Below are 11381 nucleotides of genomic sequence, written 5' to 3' on the forward strand. Positions count from 1 at the left end.
CGTATCTCCCAAAGCCAAGGTAAGAGAGCAAATTGGATAAAACAGGGATAGCTAAATGCAGAATCTGTTTGTTGAAAGACTTTAAGTTAACATAACAAAGCCTTGTGGGTACAATAATTATTCACAAAAAATATCACTCTGATGTTTAAGACTATCAATATAGCAAGGACAATCAGGAAATTTAAAAAGAATCAGCATCTCTCAATCTTTAAAAAAATATTTACTAGTACATATATGAATACAAATTAGATACATTAATCCATTATTGTCTGATTAATTTAAGGATCACAAACTAGCTGTCCCAAAAAACTAACAGTCTGGAGTCATAAGAAATACAAAGCTAAAGCAAGAATTGGGTTTAAAATTCACAAAGAAACAATGGGTGAGTGGTTTTTCTTAACAATCACAATACATGTTTTTCAGAAGTGGAGGGCTTAGAGGAGCGTTCCCTTCAAAAAATGTATATAGAATATTATTGTTGTTGATTTCAATTTGTTTTTTTAGACTCTCTCCTGAAGATTCTTGTCACAAACAAGGAGAAACACATGTTGAGAGGAAGAAATACAGCAAAATGCAATATAGATAGAAAAATTAAGCAAAGTGATTAATAATTTACCAAAAGAGGAAGAAAAAACTGAAATATGTAACATATACAGAAAAATTAAGCAAAATGATGAATAACTTGTGCTAAATCAACAATCAGGAAAAAAATAATAAAGTATCTTTGAAATCTACAACTATTGATTGGACAATATGATGTGTTTTTTTCAATAACATTCACCCGAATTAAAAAGGTATCAAAATTGCCACATACCAAAATATATCATTTGAGACAATAAAGGTAATCTATTTCTAACCCAGGAAACTTCTATCAGGTTCAACATAACCTCATTTTGCTGCCGCTATGCCACTTCCCAACTCATTGCTATCAAGTTATGATCATTCACTGGCATCTCTATGACCTCAAACCTATTGATTGCTACGGACACATTCGCAGAGACAAAGCAATATTCTAAGCAGGCTCGCTGAACCCCCCCAGACCAAGTCCAACCCCCCGCAATGTCTCCCTTTGTCTGACCATTTAACATCGATAGACCACGGGCCCTGGACTCAATCATCAACGACAAAGCCCTTTTTCCCAGCAACAAATCACTTAACACATCACCCTGAGTATCTAGATAGTATAGATGAAAGTCTTCACATATATTAATGTGGGGATTTCGCACAGATATAAGGGCTTCATCCAGAATTGTCACTATGCAATCAATAAAACCCTGTTCTGTGCACATATTCACACTCCAATACAGCTTTTTGAGGACTACGGCCATCTTCCCAGCACCCTCAAAATTCTGCTGTTCCAACCTCAACATCTAAAAAGGGGTTTGGTTGGGAGACTTCCTTCACAATTAGGTTTCTGTCCATTTTAACCACTGTCAATAGGCCCAAATAAGGCCAACCAAGCTGGCCGTTGGGTGCTTTTTTTTAGATATACATTAGATCCTTTGCACCTAGGTTTAGAACAAAGCCATGTCTCCTGAAGGCAAATGATATCAAACCCAACCCCATATTTTTATTTGAGAAGAGTTCCACAAAGCCTATAGAGTTCCAAGATCCTATAGATTGGACCTCATTACAGTCCTCTTTATCTGGCACTAATATTGGCGAGGTTCTGCCAATGCCACTGATAGCCATGACCAGTTTTGTGATTTTATAACACCAAAGAAGGACTCCTGTTCTCTAATTGGGAGCTGGCTGCTTGATGTTGAATTACAAATTGTGATTGTAAATGGTTGATCATTTTTGATAAATAGGGCTTGTGAATCAGGCTCAGTCTCTTCATTGTCCTTTGTCATTTGGACTTTTCTATTCTTTGGATTTCCAACTTTCCAAACCGGATTTTCACAACCTTATAGGGTCTCAGTGGCATATGGATAGTCACTCAACTCAACGCCAAAAGGGAGCAGTTCTTCACTAATTTCAAATATGGAAGATTTTATCAGTGCTGAATCCAGATGGAGAATTACCCAATCCAAGCGTTTCTCGTTGATGAACTGTACTGCACGTACATCCTCAGAGGTAATGTATCTTAATTTTGGAATGTGTTGGAGCAATTTTATCACGTTTCAGCGATTCTGACACAAAAATTAATGTATTGCTCCAAGGCTGCTTCTGAGAACTCTCAGGGGGTTTAGCCCAGACACAGATTTCATGCAATTGGTCAGGCACTTTTCCTGCCAATAGGAGTTCTCTCTTTTCTTCCAGAGTTCTAAAGGGTAGTTTTTCCAAGAGTTTGCTTGCCATCTGACCATTATTCTCATGAGCCAATAAGGAACGAGAGGGGATGCTCCTTGTTATCTGAGTCACCTGGCAGTCTATTTCCACAAACTCAGACCGGCTTAGATTTTTCCAATCATCAACTTCTTCCTCTCTGGCGATCGTTTCAATAAGGTCACTCAGACAGGAATCGAAGACTAATTCTAAATCATTATTTCCAGAATTCCTTAGTGACTGGGGCTATTGCACTCACTTGAGAATCAGCAAGTATTTTAGCATATCCTTCAATGTCCTTCTTTGGACGTTTGGATGTCAGAATTTGGGCGGTAGGAAGGGTGGTCCTCAGATTTTCAGAAATGCCTGTGATCCATTGGACTTCCGTTTCTGCCCCATCTTCATATTTTTTTTTTATTATGGGGGTCTCTTCCCCCCAGCTTTGAATTTCCCCTGTCAATTATTGGCTGATTCTGGAAGATGAAAAACCTTTTAGCACCTGGAGGCTCTGTGGAATCCACTCCTTTGGCTGCAGAGATTGACTCTCCCAAAGGTTGTTCCGTAGGCCCTGTGATGGCTGGGGAACTGAGTTATGAGCCACCTCAGGGAACACACCTTGTTCACTTTCGGCAGCCCTAGGACTACCGCCCATTTTTGGCCTGTCTTCTCTCAAAGTTTGTGACACTTTTGGGATCCAAGTGTGATTACAACCCTCATCAGATAAAGGTATTCCAGACAATGCAGCCTCACCCTGCCTGGACCTCACTGACTGTTCATTTTTACACTGGTTTCTCATCCATTTACAGTCCTCTAACAAGGCTGTCAGCAGTGTGGATTTGTCAATTTCTTCTGTTATGGCTAAATCAGAGAGTCTATTTGCCAGTGCACTGAAGTTTCAGCTTCTTTATCTAGTCGATCTAGAACCTTAATCGCGAAGCCTTCTAGAAAAATCATTTTGGAATGGGCCATCGCTATCAAAGTAGCCTGATCTTTCAGGGAGATATTGAGGGCCTCATATAACTTCAAGAAGTGGGCCAGGGATATAGATAGGGCCGCCATTATGTTATTTTGCAGTTCAGACATTGCCAGAGTGGAAATGCCGACCTCCAATTTCCTATCCTCAGCTTGGAACAACAAGTCGCCGCTTGAATTCATTGTAGAAGCCGTGGATAAGATGCTAACTGGCGACCCAAATCCCTCTTCATGTAGTAGGGGAAAATCCATTTGCGGCTCCAAATGTCTCTCAGAGATGCTCTAAATCCATTCCAGATGCTTTGATGCTTCGTAGATCCAATGAATGGACCTCAATTCTTAAAAGTCCGGTTTCACTGATTGAACTTGACCAAGTCTGTTCTCCTAGTCTCTCAGACGTTTCTGCGTTGCAATTTTAGATGTTAAATCCAGTATGTCTCTTCACAAGTGGGCAGCATGTGCTCAATATTTAATTTCCTTGGTTCTTGGGGTTCCCTGTCAATGCTCTTCCACACTGGCAACTTGATGTGAGGGGGGATTTGTAGAGGCTGTAATTCGAGGGGGGTGGTGCGAGAAAAGAAAGACAACCATCCCCTTCCGAATTACAGTCTGGTGGGTACCCCGCCTCCTTTATTCTGTTATTGTTCTGTCGAGACTCTGTGTGGGTGTTTGGCAAAGACAGTTCCACCTTAATTTCACTGTGAATATAAGGGGGTACTTGGATTAGCCTCTCCAGAACATCCGTACACAGAATACTAACTGGGTGCCTCGGTGGGTGAAGACTTGAGACGCAAGTGGATCAGCAGAAAACGGTTTGTCATGAAGTAAGTCAGTTTGGAGGTGCTCTTTCTCCATACCTTCAACATTCAAGCATGTGTCTGTGCTTATAGTAATTACTCTCGCACAAAGAGCTTGACAGGGTTGATGTAAGGAGCTTCTAAGGGTCTCACCTGCTGGCGCGTCTGCGTGCCCGCTCTCAGCATTTCTGATGGGTAAACTCAATGGACTCTTGCTGCCAAGGCTCCAACAGATGGTCGAGATGCCAACGCTAATACTGTGGGTACCCTGACCGAATCACTGCTTCACAGAAAAAAAAAATAAAAAAACACTCTTGCACTCTCCACATATGATTACATTCAGGCAAAGGGATAAAGTTGTCATTGTTGACAGGCACTACTTAGAAAGCAGTACCATTGTATCCCAGAAGGTGTCTGTGCGTGTGTGTACGCTGTACTTCTACCTTTGGCATACACTGTAATCAATATTCCTATGTAGCGCTCATCCTCATCCCAGTATTTAGAGGTGTGTTGCTATTGAAGCGAGAGTTGATACCAGAATGGTTGTGCCTGGAGTACCTGGACCGTCCATTTTTATGGCGTTGCCTGGACTTGTCAAGGTCAAATGGAGCCAATGGAAAAGATGTGTGCATTATATGAAAGCCTCGTGTAGGAATTATTTTTTCAACAAATGGAAGGTTTTGTTGTTGATGCATTTTTTGGGTTATGAGGATTAGTGCATTTTTGATATGTTGCCTCCACGTTGGTGCAGGTGGTGGAGATGCTGCTAATGATTTCGAAGTGGCTCTTCTGAAATTGGTTATGCACATTAAACCTAAGATGAGCACCATTCTTGAACGTTACAATTTTGGAGTGCGCGTGCAGGAACGAGGAGAGAGTGCTGAAGAATATGTTACCGTTCTTCACCACCTGACGCTTTCCTGTAAGTTTGGTGACTCGTTTAATAAACATATTCATGATAATTTTATTATGCATTGCCATAGTAATAAGATTCGAGGGGTGCTTTGCTTGAAGGATGAACCCAGCCTTGATGAAGTTTTGAACGTTGACAGTTGTGTGGAACACTCCATTGCGTGTGTGGTGAAATTGACTGAGGGAGAAAGCAAAGAAGTTAAAGGTTGAGTTTCTAAAAATTTCTGAACGAAAGCAAAAGAAGAAGACACAAAGACAAATCATCCCACAAGGGTGTAGTGGAGAAAAAAGAGTTTTGAATGACGAGTCAGAAAGGGGAGGAACTATTATGCTTTTGTTTTGCCAGTGGGTCGCATTTTGTTGCTTTCTTGGCCTGTCTTGGTCGGAAGGTGGTGCGCTCGATAGGCAACAGAAATTAGACACTTTTCTAACTGTTGCAAAAGCTATACATATACGGAATTTACTCAAGGACAGATGTGAACTCTGGAGGCTATAACCTTGACAAGATTGAGTATTTAGGGTATTTCGATTCCCAGTTTGGTAAGGAAAGGTATTGTCGGGGGGAAATTCTCCCGGGGTCGGCTGGGCCGTCCACTGACCTCCCAGGGTCGGCTGGGCCGTCCGCGGACCTCCGGGCAGGGAGGCCCCAATTCCTCCCGTATATCCCAAAAGAATAAGAAAAAAGTACACGCAAGAAGCAAGGTGGTTCTGCTGTTTATTAAACAAAACGGCAGGGATGGGTCAAGGATCGTACGCGTCCGTCCTGACACTCTCTTCCCCACCGTGGGGCTCGCAGGCCCTTTTTACCTTAGTATGACGCGCTACTTGCGTCACCTGGGAAAGTTAGCAAAAAACCTATTGCCACTCTGGATTGGTTCCTCGAGTGGTAGGGTTAGTATAGCATACGTATAGAGAGCGTTATTAGTGGTTGAGGGTCAGTCAGGTGGTATACTTGGGTTGTCCCTTCAATTTGATACATGAAAATTGTTACATGAAGACCCCTGAGGATTGGCTAATGTTAATGGCGTCAGTGATAAGAGCCCAATGTTCTGATTGGTCCACTCGCGAGCCCCCCAGTCTGGGACCATCGCTGTTCCCAGCTCGCGGTGCACCTGTCATTTGCAACAATGTATCACTATGGGTATGTGCAGACAATGTGAGGATTTATTCATATGCTGGAAGGCAGACTACTCCCCCCGCCGCAGATGTCCATTGAGTCGCTTAATTGTATCTGCCTGTGTCTTGAAACGTGGGATCCGGGCGCCTCCCTCCTCCTGGGCCTGGCACCCTGTCAGGTTCGGCTTGGTCACGTGAGGCGAGACCGTGGTTGAGGCAGAATTCTGCACAATTAATATTGCATTTTCCACTGTGTGCCTGGCTTAATTTGCAGGTGTGACTTTGGCGTCGGCTTGCGGCATGCGAGTTTGCAACATTGTGCCCTTGACTGTCTGCTCTCGCCGGGCTCATTCTGCAGGGTCAGCAACTGTACTCTTGCTCATTCAATGTTCATGGAAGCTCTTGCTTGCAGCCTACTTGGGCCTGGTGCATAGGTGGAAACGTTTGATACACAGCGCTTTAGGTTATGGTATCATATTGCTTTATCCCCAGTATCATGTCTTCGTTATATTTCTCATTGCAATGCATGGGTTTAGGAGAGGCGTGAGCAAGCATTTTAGATGAGTTCATTGTGCGTCTTGCGTTTCTGCATTTTGAAAAGCCTATGTGAAAAATAATAAAGATGCGCGTCAGTGGGTGTGTCCGTCACCTACGTCATAGCACTGAATATGTTCTTCGTGTGGATTGGTGTGGGAGTGTCCAGTGTGCATATTTGCACGGGTGTGCTGACCGTTGGCTAGGTCGTCATGGCATCTCTAACGATGTGTTGATTTAGTGTTGGATGATTCAGTCGAGTTCATCCATGCCGCAGGTGTCGGCATGGGCAGGGCAGGCTGGTGGGCAGGCGGGTGGGCACATCCGTATGTTCCTGTACCAGGGTATTTGGTCGTCTGGTAGATGGGCAAACTCCTCTCGTGGCGGGTGTCTGGGCTCGATCCTCTAGGCCAGGGGTATGAGGGGATTGGTGGGAGTCTTTTGTTCCATTCTCCCACTTCAGCCCCCCTCTGGTCGACTTGTCGACCGCAAACATATCCTTTTCCTTATCTCCTCTCACTCTCCATATTTTAGTTACTCCTCCCAAATGTCCATAGTGGTTGACATGGTCTTCAAATGACCAATGCATATATACACAGGTTCCTCCAGGTGTGCAGTACACCCATTTCCCTATGTAGCTCCTTGGGTTTCTTGGGTTTTCGAGCTTCACAGATGGTGGGTCCAGGTGGTTGGTGATGATCTGTTTGCGCAATTTCTCTCTCTCTTTTATTATTGTGCCTGTGTGTTGGCCATCATCTGCCGGCATCAAGGGGTGCATACCAACCATTTTGATCTTTTCGTCTGTGGTGCGTGCCTTCAGGGCCTTCCAAAATCTTATTATGATCGGTGCAGCTCCAGCCAGAATTATGCATCCAACTATAATCTTCAGTCCGTCCGATAGCCAAGATGGCATCCATGACCATAACAGTGAAAACCAGCTGTCATCCTTCTTCACTCCTTTACTTTCCTCCATCATTTTGGAGTGCATCTGGGCCAGTTGTGATACTGCTTCTGTCAGCGTACCATTGTCAGCATCGTTAGCAGGAATGAATGTGCAGCAGGATTGTCCTATCTTTGCGCAAACTCCTCCTTCCATTGCTGTAAGGAGGTCCAGTACATATCTGTTCTGTAGTGCTACCATCCTTACTGCTCGCAGTTCCTCTTTTATTGCGTTGAATCCATTTACTGTAGAATTAATTGTCATCATTAGTTCCCATCGAGTTATCTGGAGCCATTTTGCGTTTGCGTAAGCTTGTAGTCCCAGATGTATTATTGAGGAGAAGAACATTGCTGCTCTGCTGAATAGTCTGTGTTCTGGTGGGATTGAAGTGAGTGCTGTTTCCGACCTTCCCCATAGGTAATTTCCTGTCAGAGGTTCTCCTTGTCTTTTCTTTCTATTCAGGACAGTGTTGTTGCTGTTGTTTTGGTTCTCTGGCCCCTTCTGAGGTTGTACAGATCTCTTCTTCCTCTTGCTTCCTTCATCCATTTTAGGGAAGTTCGCCACGTTCACATGTTTTTGGGGCACCACTAGTGATGGTACATTAACGTGTACCATTGTGCATGTACCATTCCACAGAGGGGGCAGTGTGTGGTATGCCTTGTCTCCGCAGGCCCAGTAATGGTCCATTAATACTGCTGTTCCTGCTCCCCTCTCAGGTAACTCCATCACGCTTGCACAGTTGGTGTTGTATCCCACGTCCACTTCTCCTCTATGTTGGTAGCATACCTTAGGTGCAGACAGCGCAGTATTGTTATTCGGTCATCATCCTTCTCTATCTACGTTAGCATGGGTACGTACTTGACCCAAGTCATCCAACATCTGTCGTTGTGTTCAGCAATAGTTGTGGTATCCTCTCTCGTTACCATGTTGCTGCCAACCACTCCTATGTCCCATTTGTTGTCCAGGTACACCTTCCCTGTTATTATTATCAGTGGTCTTTCCCAACATCCTTGTTTACCAGGAACTTCAGTGGCGTACCAATCACATGGTAGGTATTGTAGTGTTACTTTCTTTGTTTCTCCTTTTTCAGGGCCACTTGTCATGTATCTGAATGCTTCAGCATGTAAACTGGTCTTGTGGTAACTCAAATAAGTCTTGAGGAAGTTGTTTTCGTATGGATATGTGTCTCGCTTTTTCCATACCAGGTGCACCGTCGTCCCTTGAAATCTCCCTTTCGTTTGGAACAGTGCCAAGTATACTATACATCGTGCTGTCTTTTCATCTATTTCCGTGGCAACGAAAGTTCGAGAAGCACTCATGGCGTTTGGGATCAATGAGCAAACGCAGCAGCTGTCTTCTGTTGTCTGCTTACCTATTTTGGTCATGTGTTGGTACCACTTGTTGATCGAGACGTGAGCTGAATCTTGTATGTAGTTGTCAATACCTTTATTATCTGAGTATGTGCTGCGTTTAACTCTATTTCCCTTGTGTGGAATTTTGCTAGTACCACCTGACGTAACACCTGTTGCAGCCGTGGGTGGGGGTATATTAGGTTTGGGTACAGCCAAAATATTGATAGCATAACTTTTCTGCCATACAGAGGCAGCCAAGAACCCGGTGATCATCAAAATCCCTATCATCTTTATTACAGAGGCTAGTCTCACCGGCATTTTGCTCTTACCTTGCTGCAGTCCGGCAGCTTATTCTTGCGACGTTAAAGTTGCCCGCCTGAAAATTCTCAATATGCTTGTTATTAGTGTTAGTTGTTGTTTTCAAGCTCTCCCTATCAAGTAGTCGTTCAGTGCCCAGGCGAAGAGCTGTTCCCACGCCAATCTAAGCGATCTATCTCTTAGGACAGGCAAGTATTGGTGAAGATGGGGCATTGATTGTTCTATGGCCAAGAGAAATGCTGTGTAGTAGACACGTATCCTCCTTCTTTTCAGGTAATTTGGCCTTTTTATGTGATAGACAAATTGGTGTGATAGCTCTTCAGGGTAGTAATCGTCTGAGGGTAGCATCTACTCCTGGGCAATGAACTTTGTTAGTTATCTGTTTTCTTAGCAGTACAATAATACGCGGTACCTGCATGTGCGAGAAAGAAAAAAGAGAACATTCAATTGTTTACATGTGTATATGTGCAAGATAATGTCCTTCAGTCGGGTGATTACTGCAGTGGGTAGGAGGTCGATAGGCAGAGGGTTTAAAGCTCAACTGGCGGAAGTCTCTTAACTCTTTGATCGTGTGACCATGGGGTGGGCGGTATGGAAATTACCCTTCTCTATTTCAGTAGTTGTCTCTGGGGAATCTGGGGGGTGGTAGGGTATGGAGACACTTAGGTCGTCAGCTGTGGTAGAAGTCTCTTCCTCCGTGGGTGACGCTGTTGCTGTTCTTCCAATGGCCCTGTCGGTGACGCTAGGGCGGGTCTGGAGTTTGCAGATCTTTACGTCGTGTAGGTGATTCCAAGCACGTTTGTCCTGTAACTTTACTGCTCTCGTAGATACTTCCTCTACCAGGTGGGGGCCAGTGAAGCATGGGCTGTTCCACTTTCTGTTGAAATTGCGGAGTAGTACGTGGTCACCTTTAGCAATTTTGCACAGTTTTCCCTTTTCCAGTTCTTTATCCGCGTCTTCTTGTTGATCACTCTTAGACCCGCCCCGCGTGCGCTCGAGCTGTTGAGACACAAACACTACACTAGTAATCAAAGAAGACACATATTGGTACATTTCATCACCAAGAACAGTTGCAGTGTTTTCATAATCTGTGAATGCTCTTGATGTTGGCGTTAGAGGAAGGCGCATTTGACGTCCGGTCACCACCTCGTGAGGGGTGAGGTGGTGATCGGAGCCTGGTCTATTCCTTAGCTCAAATAGGGCTAGCGGAAGGCTATACAACCAACTCTTCTTTGTTGTTTGCTGTACCTTTGCAATTGCCTCCTTCAGTAGGCCATTCAGGCGTTCGCATAGACCGTTGGCCTGCGGGTGATATGCACATGCAAATTTATGCTTGATGTTCAGTAAGGATGTGATGTGCTGGAACATTTCATTAGCGAAATGCGGGCCATTATCTGACCGCAGTACCTCGCACACTCCCCACCTGGGGAAAACCTCCCTCACTAGAAATCTAGCTGCTCTGAATGCATCTGGGTGTGAACAGGGTCCTGCCTCAATCCACTTGGAGAATGGGCATTCTACTACAATCATATACCTATTTCCTTGACATACGTTGATCATATCAACATAGTCAATATGGATGTGCAGGAAGGGTCCCTCTGGCCGGGGTATAGTACCTTTTATCACCTTCAGCGTGTGACCGGCCGTGAATTGTTGACATGTGAGACAATTGCTGATAAAATTTGTCACATGGGAATTTAACTCGGGACAGAACCAATCTTCCCTAATTCGTGCTGCAATAACATCCTTGCCTGTGTGGGCTGGGTGGTGGAGTTGGCTCAGGGCGGTGTTCAATAGTGCCAATGGCATTACCATCTTTCCAGTGTTACCCTGGCACCATAGTGCGTCAGTTGGTGACATTGTACATCCTCTTTTTACCCATATTTCCTTTTCTGCCATTGGTGCAGCTGCTTGTAGCTCCATTATCTGTGTGGCTGGGAGAAGGGTGTACCCCTCTCTTATCAACATCTCCTTAGCTATCCCCCTCCCTCTCCCTCGCTCTAACTCTGGGGAGTTCCATATCTCACCAAAATATGCAGCATACTTCGCATGTGCGTCTGCTGCTGCATTCTCTTTTGAGATATGATCTTCTCCATTAGTGTGTGCGGTACATTTGACCAAAGCTAATTCTTGGGGGTCATTTATTACTTCAATTAGTTCAGCTAACAAGAG

This window comes from Ambystoma mexicanum, chromosome 6p (assembly GCF_040938575.1).
Source record: "Ambystoma mexicanum isolate Mex_15411 chromosome 6p, UKY_AmexF1_1, whole genome shotgun sequence".
NCBI classification, from domain to species: domain Eukaryota; kingdom Metazoa; phylum Chordata; class Amphibia; order Caudata; family Ambystomatidae; genus Ambystoma; species Ambystoma mexicanum.